Source organism: Stegodyphus dumicola, chromosome 11, assembly GCF_044657685.1.
Source record: "Stegodyphus dumicola isolate Sdum_Otavi_A_Nest chromosome 11, ASM4465768v1".
In the NCBI taxonomy this organism is placed as follows: domain Eukaryota; kingdom Metazoa; phylum Arthropoda; class Arachnida; order Araneae; family Eresidae; genus Stegodyphus; species Stegodyphus dumicola.
Window position 1 is genome coordinate 143,456,618 of NC_140778.1, and position 26,012 is coordinate 143,482,629.

The window sequence follows — 26,012 nt, forward strand, 5'->3', positions numbered from 1 at the left end:
TAGAATAAATAAATCAAGGTAGCTACAGCTGGTAACAGTTGGAGCCATAATTCAGCAATCGGATTTGTTGCGATATTTGAGGAAGAGCGCTCTTTCAGCAAGGCAAACTTTCTCATATTAGCGGTGCAAGGAGGTTAAATTCATGCAGATGTTTTCCAAACAGTACAAGTGAAGCAAAAAAAGGGGGTAAGCATGTCGTGGCTTAGAAAGACTGACGTACTCTAACCGCACCCAATTTTGTTCCCTGTAATCGCAGATTCTTCACGCCCTCTTCACTCTTCTCGCTCTTTCATTTTATTTCTACATTATGTAATTGCTATAATTTATACATTATGTAATTGGAATAATTTCTACATTATGTAATTGCATCCTGTATTTAATGAATGCTAGCATTAAAAGTATTGTGAACACGAAACATTAACTATGTACTCAAACTATAATTTGATTATACTTATTCTATATATAATTCTCAAATTTTGTCAAGTTATAAATATTACTCATGTTTCGGGAAAACTTAGTTTAATAAACAATCATAGAAATATGTAAATTTTACGTTGTTATTTTAAAACTCACACAACAAATATGACTAAAAATCAAGTTCAGTTATTATATATTTACTTGAGCACAAAATAAAATGTAGTTAAACACATAAAAGGTAACACACATGTAATGTAATTATGATCAGACATTAAAGTAAACTGTTTTCTTTTCCATGGAGAGCTAGCCACTCCCCCTCCCCTTGTTTACTTATCCTTTTGCCATCACATATAAGTTAATTACGAATATCACTTTTATTATTATTATGAAAAGGTAAATCTGAGAACTATATATGTTTCTTCGTGTAATTTACACAAAGAAAATACCCAAACTCTTTCTTGAAGGCCATTCAAACACACATTTCGATTATTCTACTTTTTTATGCAAGTTCTAAAACATTCTTTTACATGGACATGAAGTCGGAAATGTAGACATTATTTCGCTGTAACAATTCAGTGTCTTTTAGGCCTTTCACATCTATGCGTACAAAATCAGAAAACACACTGAGAACTTGAAAGCACCTGGCGTTTTACATCACTTCGCTTAGTACATGGACCTTGTAAGAAATAGACTAGCGCGGTGGGCGGGGCGAGCGTCACACACATGTCCGGAAGAGAGAGTAGGGACGTTTTAGTTTATAATCATTTACATTGAAACATATGGCGTTTGTATCACATAACTCTTTTTAATTATTAAATGTGATACGTTGTATAAATGATGAGATAATAAAAATCACTATTTTTGCTAATAAGATTTTATGTATCTCATGAAACCACTTTTTAGTGCATTTTGAGTATATTTTTTACTGCATTTTGAGCATAAGCGTAATTCTTGTCTAAACATCATTAATCTGATAAAACGGTAAAAACTCTAAACGCAAAATTTTTTAATTTACTTTTACCTACAAAGTAGTACATGATGCTATGAAACAACTAAGGTAAAATTAAACCAGATTTGTTAATTTATTTTAATTTTATGAACATTTTCAGGCAGTAGTAGCAAATGTTTTTCATTTCAAATGTTTATAGAAACCAAGGATTGTTTTATTTATTTTTTCTGTTTTCAAAATTATTACGGTATTAAAAGATGATCATTTATGACAATATTAATAACTCATAAAATTCGGAGCATAAACTTTTCTGAGTGTAATGAAAAATTTTTTTAAAAAATTCGCAGTAAATAAAAAAATCTTATGCGGAACTAGAAATAAATTGAAGTAAATAATTACTATAAAAGACAAGATATTATATGTCCATTCTTAAATTTTTATTAATGCGCCTAAAGTGACCTTGTAATGTTTATATACATGTTTATATACGTATAATTTTATATACTTTAAGCAGAATGACTATACATCCATAAATACATATGTATATCCATAAATACATAAGTAAACAATTTAGGATATTTGTTGCATTGAAAAATTTGCTTACTTCATTTTTAATTTCAAATATTTGCGAAACAAGATTATATCTATTTATCTATTAATGTAAATACACACATCTATATATATATATTTAGAGAGAGAGAGGAAGGGAAGCAGATAATATGGTTTATTGATGCTTAAATAAAATTAATTTAGTAAATCTGCTTCGAATATTTTCTCTCTGTTTAGATTCATTGTAACATGCAACTGCATGATGCATTCTGATTTTTAAATCTTGAAATATCACTTCTTTAATTAATTTAATCAGGTGGTTTTTATCTGGCGCATCATCATAAATATCGTCTTGAAGAGAAGGAAATAGATGTGTTCCTATGCTTTTAAGACTTTTAGAGTCATGAAATTTATAATATTTTTTTATTCAATTTAAACTCCTTTTCAGTCTGCCTAAAAATTATTTCTGCATTTTTGCAGATCATTCGGACGTCGTTGGAAGGAGAAGTCAAAATTTTATATCCAGACCAATGTGGCTTGGAAAATCAAAAATTGATGGAACAGCACTTTTGTTTTAAATTCTATATCTTGGTATCCTTTTTCAAATGCATCTTCTGAAAAATGTTTTGAACATAGCTTCGAATACTTTGTAGGCGTAAAATTTTTTCTTAAAATAAAAATATTTAAAAATTCTTACTTGTGAAATGAGGCACTACCACCAGCTTTTTCGTGACAATTGTACGCGCTGCAATAGCCAACCATTGCTAATTTCTGGAAGTCGTCCCTACTCCTCCGGATGTGATCAAGGTGACAGCCAGGAACGCGCCAGACAAGGAAGAAAACGCAACTGGGTTAGTCTATTTCTTATAAGGTTCATGTGCATACTACGTTTTTCATTCTTAGTTTTCACTTTCTACAAATCTAGCACTTATTTTGGGGCAATTTTATCGATGCAAATTTAGAGGGTTCGCGCCCTCTTAAGCCACGCCCCCTTTTTTGTAAGTCCGTATTTCATTAAGATTGTGTTGATGTGATTCAGGCGAAGCCTTGAGGGCTGTCTGCCTAAGATGAGCAATGCCTTCTGATACGTGAACGAAGTTCAGGTTTCTGTGGTCGCCTGGGTAAGAAAGAAACCCTCATCCCAGTCGAATACGTGGATCTGTTTCCGAACATTGTTGATCGTGAAGTGAAAAATAGAAGTGATAAGCATTGAAGTAAGGCATAAGTTTCCTTTTCATGTATTTTGTAGAAAAGTCTTGAGATACAATTCGAGTTTGGGAAGTAAAATAAGCAATATGGCAACGGGAACGGCAAATTAGGATGAATACTATCGGAGAGTGTGGATCGGAGGAACGCCCAGGCAGCAGGGATGGCGGATGAAGGCTGAATGAGTTGAAGCAACACCAACTTCTACTCAAGGCCTGCGAGACTGAACGAAATTCCGGTTCCCAGTTTTCAGTGGCTTTCGCGAAATTCATCACTAGGCGGCGCTCGAATTCTGCTACACTTTTGCTATACGTTCTCTATTTGTAATGTGGCTCGTTATTGACAAAAAGTGTATTTTATTAAAACGTACCGCTGTAACTAATAGTAACATAGAATGGTATATTCTTGCATGCTTTACAGCAAAGTTTTCTTCCTTTTAAAAACATTTTAGGATTGTATTTAAATAATCATTCGCAACATATAATTGTTGGAAGCATTTCCATCTGCTTCATGCTATACAGATTTAATACAAATACATAATACAAAATTTCTTAAACAAAAGCAATCATCACGTAAAATTTTAAAGCTTTAAAATTCTTTTCACATGTTTCTTTCACTCAGCTTTTGAATATAAACAAGCTTCTTAATATGTGTGTGTATGTGTGTTCAGCTTCATGTTACGTTTTCGTCTTCCTGAAATAAAAATATCATAATTTTTTTTATCATTCCGGAGATAATCTCTGTTTTCTGCACAAAGGATATTTTAACCTTTCACATATCTATATATATATTAATTTAATGCAATTAAAATTTTAGGATGCATCCACGTATATATTTTATAAGAAATACTAATTGCGTCAGCTTTTTTATGAAATTTATTACATTTTAGCTCCCATATTCGTTACCTTTGATCCAGAAACATTTGAATGCTGTGTGTACTAACTTCAAAATTTTAAAGCGCATGTCTCATTTTAATTAGTGTGATGCTGTACATGAATTTCTGTCTACCTGGTTGAGTGTTTTGTGATTGCACTTGAAGTAATAGAGATTCATGTCGAATCCATAGATATATGTAATTAATAGAGGTAATACTTTTTTGTTTTAGGGAATATGGTTTTATTTTTTTAAATATACTGTCAATGATATTGAAATTAGCAGTCTCAAAATTGTTTTTTCCCTTCGTCCGAAACTAGTTGCTACACTTCGGTTAAAAATTTTGTCTTAAATGGTGCTACATTTCAAGTAGGTGGAGTCATAAGTAACTTTCGATGCGGTTTAGTACATGGACATCAGTAAAATTATAAGGTGTACTACAAGGAATGTAATGCCTGCATACTAGGTTTTCATTCTCAGTTTTTACTTTCCACAAATGTAGCATTTACTTTGGGACAATTTTATCCACGCAAATTTAGAGGGTTTCCAGGCCCTTAAACCACGCGCCATTTTGTAAGTACTATACCGACAGTATTTTAGAAAGATCGTGTTTATGTGATTACGGCTTCGAGGGCTGTCTGCTTAAGGTAAGGGACACCATTGTGGAAGAGATTCTAAGGCGAACTGGCTCGTATAGACAAGCCAGATAATTGAATTTACATTTAATTAGCCTGAAGATTTTAAGCGATTACTGATGGCAGAGTCCTTACAAAATGGGGTGTGGCTTAAGGGTGTGCAAAGCTGGATTTTTGAGATTAATTTGGTACTGATTTAAGGAGGGAATGCTTGGTAAGTAACGTTGTTGTTGATTGATAACGTAGCACCTTGAAATATCTGGTAAATGTGCAAACAAAATCATAAAATCTTCAGTATCAAAAATCAGTACTCAAATGTAGCAATTAATTTGGGACAGAGGGAGTATATCAAGGAGGTTAGAACTCATGGAGATGCCCTCCACTCAGTCAAAGTGAAGCCAAAAAAGGGGGGAAAGCATGCCCTTAGTAGTCGTGGCTTAAAAAGATTGACGTGCTCTAACCGCACCCAATTTTGTTCCTGGTAGTCGAAAAGGATCGCAAATTCTTCACGTCCTCTTTTGCCATTTCATTTTATTTCTACAGTATGTAATTGCAATAATTTCTACATTATGTAATTGCATTTTGTAATTAATGAATAATAGCATTAAAAGTATTGTGAACACAAAACAGTAACTATGTACTCAAACTATAATTTGATTATATTTTACTTATTCTAAGTATATATAATTCCCTAATTTTTTATGTTATAAATATTACTTATGTTTCGAAAAAACTTAATTTGAAAAAACAATGATAGAAAATGTAAATTTTATGTTGTTAGTTTAAAACTCAGACAACAAATGTGACTAAAAATCAAATTCAGTTATTATATATTTACTTGAACACAAAATAAAATGTAGTTAAACACATAAAAGGTAAGATCTGTAATGTAATTATGATCAGACATTAAAGTAAACTGTTTTCTTTTCCATGGAGAGCTAGCCACTCCCCCTCCCCTTGTTTACTTATCGTTTTGCCATCACATATATGTTAATTACGAATATCACATTTGTTATTATTATGAAAAGGTAAATCTGGGAACTATATATGTTTTTTCACAAAGAAAATACTCAAACTCTTTCTTGAAGGCCATTTAAACACACATTTCGATTATTCTACTTTTTTATGCACGTTCTAAAACATTCTTTTACATGGCCATGAAGTCGGAAATGTGGACATTATTTCGCTGTAACAATTCAGTGCCTTTCAGATCTAGACACACAAAATCAGAAAGCACACTGAGAACTTTACACCAGCTGGTTTTTTACGTCACTTCGCTTAGTAAGTAAGGTAATCGTGGCTTATTTCCTTCCCCTGGCTTCAGTTTCTTCGTACTGTGGTAGCAGAGACGCCATCTCCATGTATTCTAATCTCCTTGGTCCTACCAAGGGTATCGAACGATACGATGGTAAACCAGAGAATATGTATTATTACATAGGCCGTACATTTTCCCGCTACTTTTACAGAACTATGGCCGATGGGGTTTATGTGGTACAAGACCGTTAAAAACGTAAGTTATTACCCATACTATCGAAGGCAAACGTGGATAACATGAGCCTTCACCCAACGTGACAAAGGATTGGACAAAGGATTATGGAAAGCTGCTGGGCGCTTAAAAATAACTAATAACCTAAACTTTTCTTTTCTTGGAAAGTAGTGATTAATTTAAAATTTAATCAAACTAATGTCCTCTTCATGATTTAATAACTAATGCCCTTATAAGGTCCATGCTAATGCCCATGGCCTCTTTAGAATCATATAGTATAAATAAACGTTTATACTCTAAAACTCCCTTAAATTAGAATAGGTAACTCTAATAAGTACAATTAAAAATAGCGTATATCTAGTATAAGTTGGCCTTGCTTCTTTACCCGCCACGACCATGACTCTCTCGCCTGCGGGCGGGGTGCTAAGCGCACCTTTGATTTATTTAACCAAATTAATCAAAGGTGCGCACCTTTGATTTTTTTAACCAAATAAATCTAGTTAAGGCCGCGACCTTAACTAGAGTTCTAGGTAAAAACTCATTACGTAGTTGGGACCTAGTTGTGATAGTACAATTTTCATTATCGCGACAGCCGGGAACGCCTAGACGAGGGAGGAAACTAGTTTGGGTTAATCTATTTCTTATAAGTGTGTTTGTACATTTTAGGCTGTTCGTTATCTTTTAAAGTGCGTGTATTACTGCCAAGATTTTGTGTGTATTTGCAACATCTAACTGGTTTGACTAGCAATTTTACTCAGAATGACCAAATTCAATTGAAACACTGAACTGGGCGTTTCCTGGGTGTGTACCTTTCTATTACTACATTAAAAACAAAAATATCATTTAAACTAGGATTCTTCAACCCGTGGTCCACTGGAGGTATTTTAGTGCCCCCACATTTGAATTTGAAGAAATTTTGATTTCAAGAAACATTACCTTGTAAGTTTCTTGTCGTGGAAAAAAAAAAAAAAAAAAAAATTATTTCCTCTTATTTTTGAAATTTAAAGCAATTTATTGACATAACTGATATTATTTGAGATAAAATTTTCCAAAATTTTCTGTTTATTTTATGTAATTTAAAAAATAAAAAATTTGACTGGGCATACAATTCCATATATATAACAGATTTGCAACAGATACCAATCTTTCGTCAATACTTCGCCAAAGGCCCCTACTATAGAGGGGAGGGCGAATAAATTAAATAGAATTCTATTTCTCCTAATGTTGCAATTAGTTGTCAAAGGTAACTATGATCGTAAACATCTTGTGTGATTTGGCGATAAGCAGATTTTCTACAGCTGAGTTTAAGCTAGATTACTCACACTCATTCTACATTCTAAAAATTCAGAAGCGTTTATGATCTTTGAATGAGTACACAATGGCAAGACGTGATAACAAAAAGAGAAAAGTTGAAGGAAAAGTGAGATTTGTTCTAGTAAAGTTGTCAGATGTTTATTTTTTTGTTGTACATAACGGTAAAGCAGTTTGCCTTATTTGCAATGACAGTGTATCTGTGATGAAGGAATGTACCATTAAGAGACATTATGATACTAAGCACAATGAGAAATATTCTGCATTAGAAAATAATTTTCAAAGTGATTAGGTCAGTGAATTAAATTCAAAACTAAATTTTCAGCAGTGTTTCTTCACGACAGGGAATAGAAATTGCCAATCTGAAAATAGGGTTAGTGTTAGTTATATGATAGCAGAAAAAATTGCTAAGCGTGGACCATTTACTGATGAAGAATTTTTAAAAGAATGTCTTCAGAGTGCAGAAGATGTTAAAGCTTACTAGAAAAAAAAACGACTTTTTCTGCTTTCAGTACTTAAAATAATAAATCACACTTCAGCACGAAGTAGCCTTTAATTAAAGACTCGCATCATAGATTTAAAGATAGTCTCTATCAATCAAACACTATAACTGCGGTGATTATTTAACCAATAGAATCAGTTTCAACGAAAGCAAACTTTATTATCACAAAAGAAACAATGACGCTCCTCGCGTCGTTACATCGTTCTCAAACTTGAATGTCTCCTACTGTTGCCATACACAAGTAGCTAAATTATACTAACAAAATAAGTAAGGCTTTGTTAACATCCTCCAACCTCTCGATTATAAACCATAATCAAAACATAAAATTACCATTAAATATACTAAATAAATAAAACACAGAAATATACTCAAGTATAAGGAATAATAATAACAGCCAATAAAAATATATTTCACTAAAGCACTTATTTAAAATAGAAGTCCAGTTTTCTCGAATCTTAATCTTTATACCAGTCCTAATAAATTTTGGCTTGTTGTCAAACGCTTCATTATCCTGTTTAACAGGCTGCTTTGAGAACTTGGTCAAATTATTGGATTCCACAGGCTTAGGACAGTCAGTAGGAGATGCTATCTCAAGAGGATATATTCTCTGAATAGGACGAAGAAGTTCTTGGTGTAAAGTCTGCACTTTCACAAGCCGCACATTACCGTCTTTACTTGGAACAAGCTCACTAATACGACCTAAAGGCCAGTTAATTCTCTTTTTGTTATCAGCTTTCACTAGAACAATATCACCCATAGCCACTGGGCGTCATAGAATTTTATTGTTCCCTCGTTGAATGAGAGCACCTAAGTATTCCGACCGAAATCGGTTCTTCAATTCTTTAAGTATGATTTGTCTGTATTTGAGTCTCTTGGACAAAGAATTTTGTTCTACAGCATCAATATCTGGAACACTGCATTCATGAATGTCTTGCATCGATGGAGAAATGGGTTTTATCACATCTGCTTCAGAGATATAAGTCAGAGGTCTTGAGTTGATTACGCTCTCACAGTCTGCCAGAGCAGTTGCCATTTCTTCATAATTGAGATGTGCCTTACCTAACACTCTTTTTAAGAGATTTTTCAATATTCTTATTAGTCGCTCCCACCAACCGCCCCACCATGCGGCAGTCGGTGGGTTAAACTTCCAATCAATCGAATTGACGACTCCATGTTTCTGTATACGGTTCCGATCCACTTGTTTTAATGAATTGGCTGTTCCAACAAAATCAGATCCATTGCCACAATATACATCTTCCTCTGCGAGCTATAAATCTAAATGCCATTAAAAAGGCATCTGTCGAATACTTATTTGTAAAAAGGCTTTTCTAATGTCCGCTATGACACCGTATCTTTGTTCTGTGAATCACAGTAGGACGTCTGGAATAAGTTCGATCAAATTAGGACCGCACTGCAAGCATTGGTTTAGAGAAGGATGGTTTGTCAACCTCGTTGAAGCATCAAACACTGGACGAATAGGTGTGCTACTGCTGCTTGCCTTCAGGACAAGGCGATGAGTTAAGTAATTACCATAAGAGTTCACTTCAGAACTGGGCACAATTTCTATGATGCCTTCATCAATCCAACTTAAAATTACAGTTTCATATTGTTGATACAAATTCATAGCTAAAAGTTTCGAAGTAGAGTACTCGAGCCTCTTTTTAGCTAAACTAAAATTATCAGGTAAAGGTGACTTATCATCAGCCCAAGGTAAGCAAATTTCATACTGACCATCATTATTCACTGTAACGGTTCCTAAAAAATGTTCTTTGGTCTGAAGATCAATCTCATGTTTAGATTTCTTTTCTACAGGATCATTAATCCCTATTAAATCCAATCTCCATAGACTTGAAACTTCAGCTTCATTTATAAACACTGATGTCACCGCCATTGCTAAGTTTTCATTAGGAGCTTCTTCTACTGTTACCTTACCCCTTAATGTCCATCCTAAACTAGTTTCTACAGCAACGAGACCCGAAGACAAAAGTTTCCTATTTCCGGTTAACAACCTTCCCATTATGTCGGCTCCGACGAGAATATGAATGGTTTCGCAATTAACCGTGACATCTGTTAAAATTATGCCATTTTCTTCTAGCTCTTTAATCCAAGGGCCTTTACACACAGGCCGAACATTGTCACAAATTGTAGCTTGATCTAGGACTTCGAAATTGCACGTAAACTTTTCATTCAAACTTCTCAATTTTATTTTATAGCAATTATGCTTCAACTCATTTGTCAAAACACCCCCGAAAAGAGAATGTACCATACTTTCCTGACGAACCGGCAAATATTTCATTTCTTCGGCTACAGTCTTTAAAATGTATGCTTTATGCGAAGCTGAATCTAAAAGAAATCTTACAGTCTTCTGTGTACCGGCAGAAATAAGGTTCGCTTTCAAAGTTTGAAGAAAAACTCTAGGGCTATATCTTTTGAAATTGGACAAGTTAATTTCGCCCTCTATCGGTTTTTCTTCGTTTTTCGGTTGTACAGCTTTGATTTGTATATCAAGCACATCACACATAAGAGGCACATGTTTTTTAGAGCAAATCAAGCACTTTAAGAAAACTCGGCATTTCTTAACTGTGTGACCAGGTGATAAACAAGCGTAGCAGCAAAGCCTATCTTTTAAATTTTTTTGTTTCTCCAATAAACTCATTTTTTTGCGCGGGAAAACAGTCAGAACTCAAATGTTTACCATCACAAAAAGTGCACGATTTCGTATCCTTGGAAACAGAAGCAGCTGTTAATAGCGCTGCAGCTGTCGGTGTCTTGTTACGTAAAAATTCTGCACTACAATGTTTCTTTTTTGCTCGCTTATTATTATTATCTTGATGCTTCCCCAAACCGAAACCAGCTACAGCTAAGCATATTCTTTCCTTTCCCTCTACCTCAGATCGCTTCCGTTTTAGAATCTGAAAAATTACTACGATTCCACGCTTTTAAAAAATCTGCTGGAAAGCATGACTCAACCATTGGATATAATATAGAAGCACATTTATCAGTTGTCACATTTAATGTTTCCAAAGCACTTAAATAAGATTCAAGTTTGGAACTTTGCGGTTATACTGGCTTTCAGCAGGAAATTAAAGTCCTGCTCTTGCCAGTTCCTGATGTGATCCCATATGGGGCCTGACAGAGTAGAAACCTGAAAGAAATTTTCTCTCGTGGAGGTAGAAGTGTGCTGGAGAGAGAAAAAGAAGCACTTTGCTCCTGTACTGCTACATCTTGGATGGAATCCGCCAAGCAGGGGCCGGAGAAAGAAACTTCGGATGACCTGTGTAGGATAGCCCGAATACTAACTGTTCATTCGTCGGAGCCAGTCACGTGGGAGGTCACCCTCCCGGAAACTGACCCCGATCGATGCTGCTTGAAAACCAGAAAACTGGAACTTAGAATTCTGAACTCAAGAGGTGGGCGGCAAATGGGCGGAGGTTTTTGTCTTCAGCTAGGATTTCGTAGATAAGAATGTCCGTGGTTGGTTTGGTTTGGTTTGGTTTACTAGATTACGGCAAAGCACTCGAGGACTATCTGCCTTAAGGGAGGGATGCCTTCGTGGAGGTCTTTTTAAGGGAAACTGGCTCGTATACACGTTACACATGGGGAAAACCACGAAAACACCCATGCAGCCAGCCCGTTCGCAGGATTCGAACCTCGGACCTAACTACCAGTGTTCAGCGACGTTACCGCTCGGCCGCTGGTGGGCCAAGAATGTCTGTGAAATTAGCGGGATTCACATTGATAATATTATTAAAAAAGTTGTTGTTTATTCTGTTGAGGTAGTCCTGAATAGTATCTATTTTCAAGTCGGAGTGGAGAGTCCTATTCCGAACATAGTAAGGAGCTTTTGTGATGATTCTTAGCACCTTATTTTGAAGCACTTGGAGTTTTCTAATTTCGTTTGCATTGTAGCTTGCCCAGGCTGGGGAAGCATACGTGAGAATGGGTCGGATTACAGTTTCATAAATCCTCTTTTTCAGTATGAGGGTGAGGTTTCATTCTTTAGGAGAGGGAAAAGCCTGAAAATGATCCCGTGTGCTTTTCCGCTTACTCTAAGCATATGATCCTTCCAATTGTAGTTCTTGTTAAGGGTAACTCCCAGGTAATTAGCTTTATCAACTGTAGGGATGATTTTACCAAAAAGTTTAACCTCAGTTCTGACCCGTTTCCTCTGTCTGCGATTTCGAATGAGTAGAATCTTGGACATTTCTGGCTGAATGCACGTTTTCCAGCGACTGCACCACCCCTCAATAGCAGGGGTTTTGGCCTGAATTCTTGACAATGCATACTCTGGGTTTAGAGACTTGGTGGCTATCGCTGTATCATCAGCGTAGCTGGCTGCGAGAACATTTGTATCCTCGGAAAAGCAAGGGAAATCGTTCGTATAGATGATGTAAAAAAGCGGGCCTAAAATTGACCCTTGAGGAATACCTGCGTAAATATTTTTGACACATGAAGCTGCATTTCCAACTCCAACGGTGCAAGTTCTATTTTCAAGGAAGGACTTGATAATGAGTATCAGATTTCTGGGGAAACCGAGATGAATTAGCTTATAGATTAGCCCTGGATGCCAGACGCGGTCAAAAGCCTTTGCCACGTCTAGCATCAGGATAGCAACACTCATTCTGTTGTGCATAGCCGCGCCGATGAACTCCGTGAGCCTGACTAACTGCGTTGTGGTCGAAAGTCCTTTCTGGAAACCGTGCTGGTGATCAACGAGAAAGTCCAAGTTTTCTTGCATTCTGAGATAAATAATACGTTTCAGGATCTTGCTTATGGAGGACAGCAGGCTGATGGGTCTAAAGTTTGCCGGGTAATCCTGTGTTTTCCCTGGCTTAGGAATCATCAGGATGCTTGCTTGCTTCCAGAAAAGCGGGAAATAATTTTGATACAAACATGCATTGAGAATGCCTGTTAATTTGCATACGGTCTTAAAAGGCATGTTTTTTCAGCATCTGGTTCGTGATCTTGTCCTTTCCTGGAGCTTTCTTTAATTTAAGTCCCTTAATAATGTTTTTTCTTTAATTTAAGTCCCTTAATAATGTGTGCGGCGTGGTTAGTTTGATAGAAGGTTCCGTAGAAGGGGAGTGCAGCCATTGATCGTTAAGGTAATGAACTTAAATGTCCGAACTATGATCTGAGGGAAAGGAATTTGGAATGAACTGTTTAGAAAGGTGTTCCGCAAAAAGTTCCGCTTTATCTTGATCGGAGTAAGCAAATCCGTTATGCTCATTTAAGCGGTTTTCTGGCAGAGCAGGGGCGTTTTAGTGTCCTTGTGTGACGCCAAATGGCGCCAGGTTCGTCGTTGATCTTTTCCATCTTATCCTGCCATAAGCTAGAACGATGGTCCTGAATCTTTTGCTTGATTTTCCTATTAAGCCTGTTAATTTGAGTTTTGATAGCAGGATCCCAGGTGAGATTAAATTCCTTTCGGAGATGATTTCGAAAGCAGATTATTTCGCGAATATTGGCAGGAAGCGTGTGCTCATGTCTGACACGGTCAACCTCAGTCGTAGCTAGGGACTTAGCAGAATGCAAGTACGAAGTAAAGTCTGTTATAGCACGTTCAATATCCGAAGTGCTTTGTAACGAGACACAATTAAAATCAGTGGTCATCAAAGTATTATGATAAAGATTCCAATCAGTATGCTTAATTGGTGGTAGGTTCTTAGCATTTTCCACTCCAAGGTAAGCAAGCACAGGTACATGATCAGAAGACATGTCACATGTTACCGTAATAGCCATTGGAATATTGAACGTCGTAATAAAAATATCCAGAATGTCAGGCCGATGGTTGAGTATATTTGGCCTATAGGTAGGCTCATCCGGCACATGCAGAAAGACAGGGTAATTACACACAAAATCATGCACTATGCGTCCATTATAATTCGAGTTGCGGCATCCCCAGTCGAGATGCTTGGCGTTTAAATCGCCACCTAGAAAGGTGGGGGAGTCTGAGTTAATAAGTCTATCCAGAATTTCAGCACTGAGCTTGTTCCCAGGGCGGTTATACACCGCACAGAAAGTGACATCCCCAATGTTGGGTAGATTCCCCATCACTTTAACACTTTCCATTCCATCACAATTTGCTGCACTTTTCAGATATGAATCAAATGTCCTTTTAACATAAATGAGCACTCCGCCACCACGGTGGTGGAGTCTGTCACTACGGTAACTGAAATAATTGGCTATCCTTAAGGAGTGCGAAGGGTTAGCATGGGTTTCTGTAATTAAGCAGATGTCTACGTCATTTTGCTGGATAAATTCATGAAGTTCCGGTATCTTGGAGGTAACGTTCTGCGCGTTTATCCATGGTTGGGGGAAGCTGGCCGATTCAAGTTTATCGTACAAAGAAGTTAATGAAAACTTTTCCTTAGTTTGGACAGTTGTGATTAATTTCAATAATTCTGTTACGTATACTTCGACTAAAATATCTTCCCTACCAAAACGGAATTTTAAACTTGTAGGGTTTATATTTATTTTAACTAACATTTATTTTAAGCTATCTTTCCTGTCAAGCCTTTACTTTCCCCTAGAATTGCCAATGCTAGAGTATGTAAATTGTAGTAGAGCGCGCAGTATATTCAAATTTAGCAGAAGTAAGTTGAGTTTAAATAGAAGGAAAACGAGATTGTAGGTGTGCTTCTTGAATCGCGAACGTGAAGGTTGGTAGGTAGAAATTTAAGAACCGCGCGTTTCGGCCTGTGTGCCTATCTCGGTAGTTTTTGGTGAATCTCTCAACTGCTTAATTAGTAAGCTCGCTGAATCTCAGCGGTATTTTAGAACGCGGTTAGATTAGTTTAAGATCTCAGAGCCTCGTGGATAGTGATCTCGATATTTTATTCATCCAGTCATTATTGTTCAGTTTTACGTTCTGTTTCAGTTAAACCGCCGAGTCGGCGTAGTTTGTAAGCGTCAGGTGGACGCAGCTGTTATTTTTAAAGTTGAATAAAAAGGGCTTTAAACCCTTCTTACGAGTCTGTGTAAATTTACACTTAGTAGCAATCACTATCACAGATGCTGACAAGTTGGGGCCACACGATACTACAAACTTTCCACCGCCTTTTCATAATTAGCACCGATAGGCGGAAAACTCTCGACAACTTCTCTAGCGCGGGAACCCGACACAGTAGCTTGAATTAAATACTGGAATTTATCCTCAGGGGCAATATCATTATCTTTATGAATTTGTTCAAATTGACTCCAGAAGGGAAGCCACTCTTTAATATCATCCCCAAATTGTCTAAATTCTAATCTAGGCAAAGTAAACTTTCGTTTCGAACTATTTACATCAGAAACAGAAATAGATGGAAATGACTCACTTTGATTCTGTGCTTGGATTCTTGCCAACTCCAGGTCATAATCCATTTTTGTTTTTCGAAGTTCTTGCTCTATTCTCAATTTTTGAAGTTCATAATCCAGCTTATCCTTTTCAATTTGTCTTTGCTCTAACAATTAAAGGGTATCAAAATTTACAAAAAAAGAAGTTTAATATTTATTTGTTTACTTTATTAAACATTTCTTTCAATGTAAGTTGTTTCGTTTTATGTGATAATACTTTCTCTTTAATTCCATAAACAGACATAATTTCTTGTTCAGTTACAAGTCCCGTAATTGCTGTGCCGAGAATACCGACTAACTTGTCAATCGAAATTTTTTCGTTTTCACTAACCTCTCTGTCACCTTCTTCATGTCTTTATCCATTTTTTGCAGCAATTCCACTTTTTGTTTGACGGGCATCGAGACATACTTTCGTTTTGTATATCCTTTGGGAGCTCCAGAATCGGAAATTGACATAATCGAAAGTTCAAGTTTACTTTTATAAAATTGCTCTTACAGTCTGCAAAAAATAATAAGCCGCATCCAATTCGAAGATTAAGGAACAACGCAATCATCAACATTAACTTAAATAGATAATTATATAATTTTAGCTTGCACTGTCCGTTATACATTAAACGCGCACGCGAAAACGTATTCTGCACTTGCGCACACGCATATGCGCGTAAAGGTCTTACGCACACGCGTAAACGCCTATGCGCATGTGTCAACGCAGTGCATGCGCAGAAAGTTTTTAGCTTTGAGGTCCGGATTATAGATCATTCCGTCCGAATTAACGACTTTTGACTGTATTTTTTTATATTTTTACTTGTTAATTTGAGCAGTTAATTATGTTGCGGTCTGAATGCCCTTATGTGGTGGTTCTTTTTTCAATCGAGTATTTTCCCCCCTGGGGGTTTTTGCCTTTTTTCTGCATATATTACGGAAACGGAGTATAAAACGTCAGTAAATTTATTTAAAGATGAGGGAGGGGGATCCAAAAGGGTTTCTCCCTGAGATAAATTCAATATACATATATAAAACCCCTCAAAAAGATTTTACATTTTTCTTGAAAAGGGTAAGTGAAAAAAATTTTCTTGTGTGGTTCGTTTTAAAGTTGCTTATTTTTAATATTTTGTATTTCTTTTTGGCTCGATCCTAGAAGATTGGAAAAGCTAAGGTTGTGCAATTCTCCGATGTTTTTAAAGTGAAAATAGATCGATAGGTACATGCGCAAAACCAATGCAGTGCGCAATACCGAGTTTGTGCAATTCTCTGATGTATTTTTAAGTGAAAATAGATCAATGTGTACATGGACAAAGCCAGTGCAGTGCGCAAAGCCGAGGTTATCCGCGATGCCGAGTTTGTGCAATTCTCTGATGTTTTTATAAGTGAAAATAGATCGATGTGTACATGGGTAAAGCCAATGCACTGCGCAAGGCCGAGGTTGTGTGCGATGCCGAATTTGTGCAATTCTCTGATTTTTTTAAATGAAAATAGATCGATGTGTACATGGGTAAAGCGAATGCAGTACGCAATGCCGATGTTGTGCGCGATGCCGAGTTTGTGCAATTCTGGGACTTTCATGAAGTGAAAATAGATGGATGTGCACATGGGCAAATCGAATGTGGTGCGCAACGCCGAATTTGTTCAATTCTGGGATGTTCTTTTAAGTGAAATTAGATCGATGTGCACATGGGCAAAGCCAATGTTGTGCGCAATGTCGAGATTGTGCGCAATGCCGAGTTTGTGCAACTCTGGGATTTTTTTAAGTGAAAAATAGATCGATGTGTACATGGGCAAAGCCAATGCAGTGCGCAATGCCGAGTTTGTGCAATTCTCTGATTTTTTTTAAGTGAAAATAGATCGATGTGTACATGGGCAAAGCCAATGCAGTTCGCAAAGCCGAGGTTGTGCGCGATGCTGAGTTTGTGCAAATCTCTGATTTTTTTAAGTGAAAATTGATCGATGTGTACATGGGCAAAGCCTATGTAGCACGCAATGCCAAGTTTGTGCAATTCTCTAATGTATTCTAAGTAAAAATAAATCGACTTGCACATGGACAAAGCCGAGGCAATGTGCAATGCCAAGTTTGTGCAATTCTCTGATTTTCTTTTAGTGAAAATAGATGGATGTGTACATCGACACCAAGTTTTTGAAATTCTTTGAAGTTTTTCGAGCAAATACAGATCGTTGTGCACCTGAACAAAGCGAGGCTGTATGTTATACTGAGCTGTAATGTAACGTATTTTATATGCAATGTTTAATGTGTCGTTTGTGTATTTTAAATTTTCATTGTTGTTTTAATTGCAAGTTATACTTTAGACATCATTTTTATTGTATTTTTAGTAGCAAAATTTGACCCTATAAATAACTTATACTTTTTACTTCCTTGTACGAAGTAAAAAGGAAGTATTTAACCGCTATCGAATGCAATTTAACGACGTTTTTGCGTGATATCTGTACGTAAGGACAGAATAAAATACTCTTTTCCTTCAATAATTCTGAAGAGAATTTTTCTTGGCGTCTGTACGTTCGTGCGTACGTACGTATCTCGCATAACTCAAAAATGAGTAGCCTCAGAACGTTGAAATTTTGCATAGAGGACTGCTATAACATGTAGATGTGCACCTCGTATTTTGGTTGCAATCGGCCGCACCAAACGTATATAAATATATTTATATATATATCCACTCTATTACCCGCTCAGTGATCTTAGTTTCTTTACTCTTATATGTTTGTAATTTGTACATTTTTTGCTTTAAAAATGATTGAATTATGTTGTTTTTATCTTCCGGTTAAGTATTTTATGCCTTTGGTAAATCTGTGTGCAATATTTTTAGAATTATCAGCAATTTTAAAGTTGTTTAATTGCCGCTAAGCCTGTTTTAATGGCGGCCATTAATGTTTACATTTGAAACAGGAGACTAGTGGATTTGTTGCCAATCTAGAGAAACTTAGCTTCGCAACAACAAAGATAACGCAATCATTTATTATTACCAATTAAATCATGCTTAATTCTTTCTGGAATTTTTTCGAGGAAATAAGCGTTTGAGATTTACTTCGTAATTTTTAATACAGATATTTTGAGTTTTTATGTATTTTTGCCTTCTCGCGAAGTGAGAACTGAATTAATTAAATGAGAAATACTCAATCGTCTGTGAAAAACTTTCTTTTTTGTTTTGTTTACTTAATTTCTTTTATACATAGTTCGAGTTTTATTTTAGTATTTGAATAGAACATGTGGCAACGATTAGATAATTCTTTAAATGATATACATTTTGTGCATTCTGAGTTATAATATGAATAAAATGTAATACTGTTAAGTAAACCTAGCGCCAGAGTGTCGCTATGGTAAACAAAGTGAATTTTAAAGAATGCATTTATTCTGTTGTGGTTTATGCGCTGTCGGCGAAGTAGGTTTAATTCAATCTAATAAGTTTAAATAAAATGCAAGAAAACATGCGTACAATTTAATTTTCCGTATAAGGAAGTCATGTGGTGTACACATCAGATTTTTTTTTATTTTAATACGTAGTATTTGCTATCGCAGTTGCACTTGATAATATGAGTTCATTGATAATATGTGTGTGTGTGTGTGAAGCATTGCTTAGTGTTCCAAATTTGTAGTGTTTATTTTCTTTCATTGTGAGAAATTAGATTTTTTTTAATTGTAGAATATATAGAATTCTAGTAAGACTATAGAATAGGACGTGATTTAAGAAAATAAGAAACAGTGATATGAAAGCTGTGTGTGATGTTGATCTGCAATAAAAATATTTATTTTTTTTTATTAATGTAAAGTTTAAAATTTTTAGAAAATAATGAAGATTGTCTACTTACAAGTACCTAAGGGATTGTGTCGTTACGTAGCAACAAGGCAATTTGTAAAAATGATAAATTAAAATGTTCGATAATATGAATTTAAATTTGTTGGCAACTACTCCGGTAAAAGAAAGGAAAAAAAAAAAAAAAAAGAGGGAAATAGTTTTTTGATTCGAGCATATTGGCAACAGATATAAACCAGACGAAAACCGTAGAACTAGCACTTTTTTTTTAGAACTTGAACTCGATTTTTGGTAGTTTTTGAATCGGCTGTATTCTGATATTGTTCTTTAAATGATTACCCTTTTAAACTAAAAATGTAAATAATATTATGTCAATATAACCCCCCCCAAAAAAATTAAATCATGTATACGATTTATTTTACCTTGAATCATTCACAAAAGAAGAAGTTAGTATTTTTCTAGGAGCTATCCGGAATATAATCCAGCATCAAAAAAAATCATCAAAAGGGTAAGTCTTGAAATTTATTAAGCCCTTTTATTAATACATTAAACGTAAATTGAAGTATATACTATTTTATTTAAAAGACACGCAATAATTTGCAACTTTCTGTTACAGTTGCCGCAATAAATTTAATAATAAAAATCTTTTTTTTTTTTTATTTGTATAAATTCTAAAATCTTTGAAAATACTGAAGCTGTATGAAATACAAATATGAGAGACTGCGACTTTGTTTACCGCTTTAATAACTGGTACAATTCACTTACTGCATTATTATAACTTAAAATATAAAGAATTTATTATACTTATTTCTATATCTATAGAGAATACCATAGACCTTATAACAAATAGACTAACCAAAATGGGTTTTCTCCCTCATCTGAGGCGCTGCCGGCTGTCACCTTGATCACATCCGGAGGAGTAGGGACGACTTGCAGAAATTTAACATTGGTTGCCTATTGCAGCGTGTATAATTGTCAAGAAAAAGCTGGTTGTAGCGCCTCATTTCACAAATTAGAATTTCTACATATTTTTATTTTTGAAATTGAGATTGATTTTTAAAAATTTAGCATATTTATCAAGCATAATTAACGTTCCAAATAATTATAAAGCTATTGCATGTTTTCAGGACTGGATATTTTTTTAGCTTTTCCTATGCTGTAAGGAAATTTGTACCTACTTCTTTTAGAAAATAATATTTTAAATCTGAACTAATAGAAAATTTCAAACAAGGAATTTTCTTTTGCAATTTTATGCTTTTTATTGGTGTAAATAAGAAAAAATACTAAAATATTTAAAAACGAATTTTTCAAAGTTTTGTTTAAAATTCTAAATTGTGCTGTTTTTTTTAAAATTATAGATGAGTATTATAGCAAAATTTCTATAAAGCAATTTTATTTCAATTATATTTCATAATACATCATAGTGATAAACACTTTTGACTCCTTAAAAATTTTTATACATTTAACTCTAATATTAAAATTGTATTTAACCATAATAATTAATTTTGCTTGTATTTTCTAGTGATTATTTTTTTTAAATTTATCTTTAGTTCTGCATAAGATTTTTTTTATTTACTTATTACCAAATATTATTACCCTGTATTATATGTAAAGAAATTAAATAATGAAGACTCTGCATGAATACATGTATGTTTCTCGCACTGTGACAAATACGACAGCAAATTTTGAATAATGTAATCCTCCACCCGAACATGGGCATTGGGACGGCCGAATGTAACACTTTAACGAATTTTTGATTAACAAACTCAACGAGTTCAGAGCGAGCACTGTGCGGAAAATAACAGTTTTATCTCCAGTGCGGAAATTCTAAAGATAGGCTGTTTTCAAGTGTATCTGGTTTACGGGCGAAGAACATGATATTGAATAAATATAGGTAGCATACAAAACTTTAAAGAAAGTTTCTTTTGGGTGTAATTATTGCAAATGATGAGTGCTTCTAGATTTTATTTTATGTTTTTTTTTTTCTTTCATTACGCTCAGAAAATTTTATGCTCCAAATTTTATAAATTACTAAAATAAATATTCCACTTTAATGTTAATAAGTTAATGATGATATAAATCAAATAAATGATTGTTTTGTAATGTTATTATAGTTTTGAAAATCACTGCCTAAAAATGGTCATTAATTTTTTTAGTTATTAGATCTTGTTTAATTTTACCTTATTTATTTTTATAAGCATCACGTACTATCAATCTTATTTAATTTTACGTTATTTGTACGCAAAATTAAGTTCATAAATTTTCTGCCTAGAGTTTTTACCGTTTTACCAAAGTAAAGATGTTTGTACAAGAATTACGCGTGAAAAAAATGCGCGAAATGCAGTAATTGGTATGAATTTGGTATGAATTGAGGTATCTATTAGTAATAGTCCTGGGGACTTTTACTCAGAAATTATTTACCCTGCGGGGTAAGTCTTAGTGAGAAGTCAAAGGAGGTTAGAATACATGGAGATGCCCTGCACGCAGTCAAAGTGAAGCCAAAAAAGGGGGAAAGCATGCCCTTAGTAGTCGTGGCTCAGAAAGATTGACGTGCTCTAACAACACCCAATTTTGTTTCTGGTAGTCGTAAAGGATCGCAGATTCTTCAGGTCCTCTTTCCTTTACTTTTCTCGCCATTTCATTTTATTTCTACATTATGTAATTAATATAATTTCTAATTTATGTAATCGCAATAATTTCTACATTATGTAATTGCATGCTGTAATTAATGAATGCTAGCATTAAAAGTATTGTGAACACAGAACAGTAACTATGTACTCAACTATGTACTTGATTATAATTTACTTTTTCTAAGTATATATAATTCTCAAATTTTTCATGTTATAAATATTACTTATGTTTCGAAAAAAACTTAATTTGAATAAACAATGATAGAAATATGTAAATTTTACGTTGTTATTTTAAAATTCACACAACAAATTTGACTAAAAATCAAATCCAGTTATCATATATTTACTTGAGCAAAAATTAAAATGTAGTTAAACACATAAAAAGTACAACCTGTAATGTAATTATGATCAGACATTAAAGTAAACTGTTTTCTTTTCCATGGAGAGCTAGCCACGCCCCCTCCACTTGTTTACTTATCGTTTTGCCATCTCATATAAGTTAATTACGAATATCAGTTTTATTATTACTATGAAAAGGTAAATATGAGAACTATATATGTTTCTTCGTGTACTTTACACAAAGAAAATACTCAAACTCTTTCTTGAAGGCCATTGAAACACACATATTGATTATTCTACTTGTTTATGCACGTTTTAAAACATTCTTTTACATGGACATGAAGTCAGAAATGTAGACATTATTTCGCTGCAACAATTCTGTGTCTTTTAGGCGTTTCACATCTACGCATACAAAATCAGAAAACACACTGAGAACTTGAAACCAGCTGGCGTTTTACCTCACTTCCCTTAGTAAGGTAATCGTTTTCTTGCCCTCACGTGGCGTGGCTTATTTCCTTCCCCCTGCTTCACTTTCTTTGTAATCCAATAGCAGGGACGCCATCTCCTTGTATTCTAACCTCCTTGTGAGAAGTAAATCCACTTTATTTAAAGTGGAAAGTTTCTGGTGAAAACATCGTCGCATGCGTGTCGCCATCTATTGGAACATCAGGAAGTAACAAGAAGTAAAATTTTGAACTAAGCTGGAGGGTTTTAGAAAATCTTTAAATTTTAATTTTCCGCTATTCTTAGATTAGTTGGAATAATCTGAGTCGTGATCCATGTCGCTGTCACTTTCATGCCTATTCCAAAAACGATCTGGTGGTTTTTTGGCCGCCATGAGGAGAGAAAGCAAAAATACTTACAAAGCAAATCAGGATGCGTGCGTCGCGCAGCGACACTAACCTCTGAATGTCGAAATGCAGTAAAAAGAGCTTTAATGAGACATATTAAATCCTATTTGGAAAAAACTGTGTTTTTCATAATCTCATCACTATACAACGTATCACATTTAATAATTAAAAAGAGTTATGTGATACAAACGCCATATGTTTCAGTGTTAAAATAAACCAGATCGTCCGTACTCTTTCTTGCCGACATGCATGGACCTTATAAGACCATGCCGACATGTCGGTGACGCTCGCCCCGCCCACTAGGTTAGTCTATCTCTTATAAGGTCCATGGTGCAAAGTCTGCACAGTCACCGATCATCCCAAACGTTGCTCATCATTGTTTGACACACGTCCTTGCTGAAACTTTTCTACCCACCATGCTACTGTACGATATAGTAGGCATTATTCCCAAGGGCTTCTACAAATTCACTGTGGCATTCTATCGCATTTCTCTCCCGGAGAACGGTTATTTTGATGTAAGCGTGCTGCTCAACATGGGTTACTTACATCTCGCACGACACTCACCGACTGATTTCAGAGCCCTCGCTAACACAGAGAGAGCTATCACAGAGCCATCTGTTGTTCTGCATACACACTATGCCTGCAGAACTTCCTCACGACACATATACGTTTTGTGATACGTTCACATTAAAATACGAGGGCGCCAAACCTCGTATTTCCCAAAAAAGTATTTTATATTAATTAAAAAAGAGAAAAAAAATCTTCAATACCTAAAACCAAAACTCTTTAAGAAATACTTTTTTCTCTTAGGTATTAACAAATTTTAAATCATCGTTTATTAATTTCTTAATTACATATTTAATAGTGGCTCCACATTGTTTTGTTGCACAGGACAACTGATATTAATACAATGAAAATTTTGCGCTCAAATAGTTTATGTTTTGAAGCTATCTGCTAACTTCTTACTATATAAATAATTTAAAACTAAAACATGTGCCCTAAATTATCCTTAAATTAGAATAGGTAACTCTAATAAGTACAATTAAAATTAGCGTATATCTAGATGAAAGCAGGAATTAAAATCAGAATCAAGTAGCTGACGGTTATATATGAAAAAAAGAAAAATGGGAAAACTTGAAATTTCATGGTCTCTTTCTAAATAAAAATACTTTTATTAAAAACAAATGTAGAATTTCTGACTACTACAAATTAATTGTTTTTAAATTCACCGTGGCGTATAAGTTGGCTTTGTGCAAAGTTTTAAAATTTCTCTCACTAGTGGAGCCCTTAGCACCATCTAGTGAGGGAACGGCACACTTTAAAATAAACATCTAATAAGTAGGTTTGTTTTCATGTTCCATTTCTTCTCAATAACATTTTATTTCATAATTTTTTCTGGGCTTCAAAATCAGCTATGTTATCGAAAGTTTTAAATAATCGTACAAGAAAAAACGCATTTTAATCTGTTCTCTGCAGTAGTTTCTCTAAGCGAAGAGAAGCACAAGCTCCGATCATTTGCTTCTCCCGAAAAGTTCCAGCAATCTTAAAGATTTTTTGTAGACATTCTGCAATTTAATTTTGCATGATATCTGATAATTTTTAACATTTCCAAGCGAATTTACATTGGGAAAACAATATTATACTCATAAAAAACGGCAACGGTATATAGATAACTGAAAGTGCTTGTATCTACCAGTACTGTAGTAAAATAAGTATTGAATAAAATATATACTAAAAGTACTGTTAAGGCAACGGTTTTAAATAATTCGTTACGTCTTGAAAATGAGGTAGACTCCTGCTATGCAGTGGATCCTCATGAGGATTGCAAGGAAGGGCTACAAGATAGAGCGAGACGTACGACAAACCCGCTGCTTTTTTCTCAATAGGGAAAGTGCCAGTAACCTTCCGCGTTGTGCAGTATATGAGGAGAGGAGGCAGAAGGCTCAGCAACCAGGCCCAACACAATGTTTTAAATGCCAGCGTTACGGACAACATTCCTAGATGTGTCAAATGCTTAGAAACTCATCACTCATTTGAATGTCCTATCAAGAACAAAAAAGAAGTAACAGCACAATGTGTATTGTACCTAGGATCGCATCCCGCTAGCAGCTCCGAATGCCCAAAGAGACCGGGCAATAAAGATAATCATCAGAAGCTTTTCAAAAAACCACAAAGACCAGAAAAAACCGTAAAGTTAGAAGATGATTTCCCTGATCTCCCTAAGAAAAATCCTAAAAACGAAGAAACTCCTAATAACGAACATAAATCCCAACCTACAATAAGAAATTATTCAGCAGCTCTCAGAAATTTACCTGAAAAACAACCTACAGCAACGAAAAATAATTCTACTGAAACTTTCGAAGATTTTAAAAATTTAATTTTCAAGCTAAAAGATCTCTACAATCAGTTTAAAGGTATCAACGACGAAAATAGCAAGATTGACTTCGCCTTGAAAGCATTAGAAGTCTTCATTTAATTTTTGGAACGCATGTGCATAGAGAAGAGCATCCGAGCGGGCTAAGTCCTGTCTCCGATACCACTTATGAAGATTGCGAGTTCGGGCCTTGGCCGTACTCGTTTTTTTAAAAAAATAAAATCAAGTTCTTTTAAATATTATTTCTCAATTCCACATATTTAATCAGGATTTTTAGTATTTTATTTTTCATGTTTATTTCATTTTTTATATTTTTACTCATGTATATGGAAGTCACCCCTGTACTTCAACTTGCAGCTGCCAAAAGAAAGATTGCCATACACATAATTGCCTTATCCTTGCTACAGATGTCATTACGTCTGTATTTTCACGACTCAAACCTAGCAGTCTTCTTCGGAAGTGATTGCAAGAAACTTGAAATGTATAGGTAAAAACCCACTGGGGGTTGAATACCTAATCATAGGCTTCTGGCTCTGGCTCAGCGACCAAAGAATGTTCAAGGTTTGCGTTTGGTTTATTTAATTTGGAAAAGCACAATAGGGCCATCTGCCTAAGGGGAAGGACGACTTCGTAGAGTACTTTCTAAGGGAAACTGGCTCGTGCACACGTTACATATGGGGAAAACGCACATACAGCCAGCCCGTTCAAGGGATTCTAATCTCGGACCGAAACACCAGTGTTCAGCGACTTTATCGCTCGGCTACTGGTAGGCCAAAGAATCTCTAAGG

The 26,012-nt window shown here is 35.0% G+C and overlaps 1 protein-coding gene across 1 annotated transcript in view; it reads right to left on the reverse strand.

The window, feature by feature from the left end:
• The window catches only part of LOC118200810 (alpha-tocopherol transfer protein-like), a 228,572-nt gene that overhangs the window by 72,746 nt on the left and 129,814 nt on the right, over window positions 1-26,012 (reverse strand). The gene's annotated exons all lie outside the window — the stretch shown is intronic.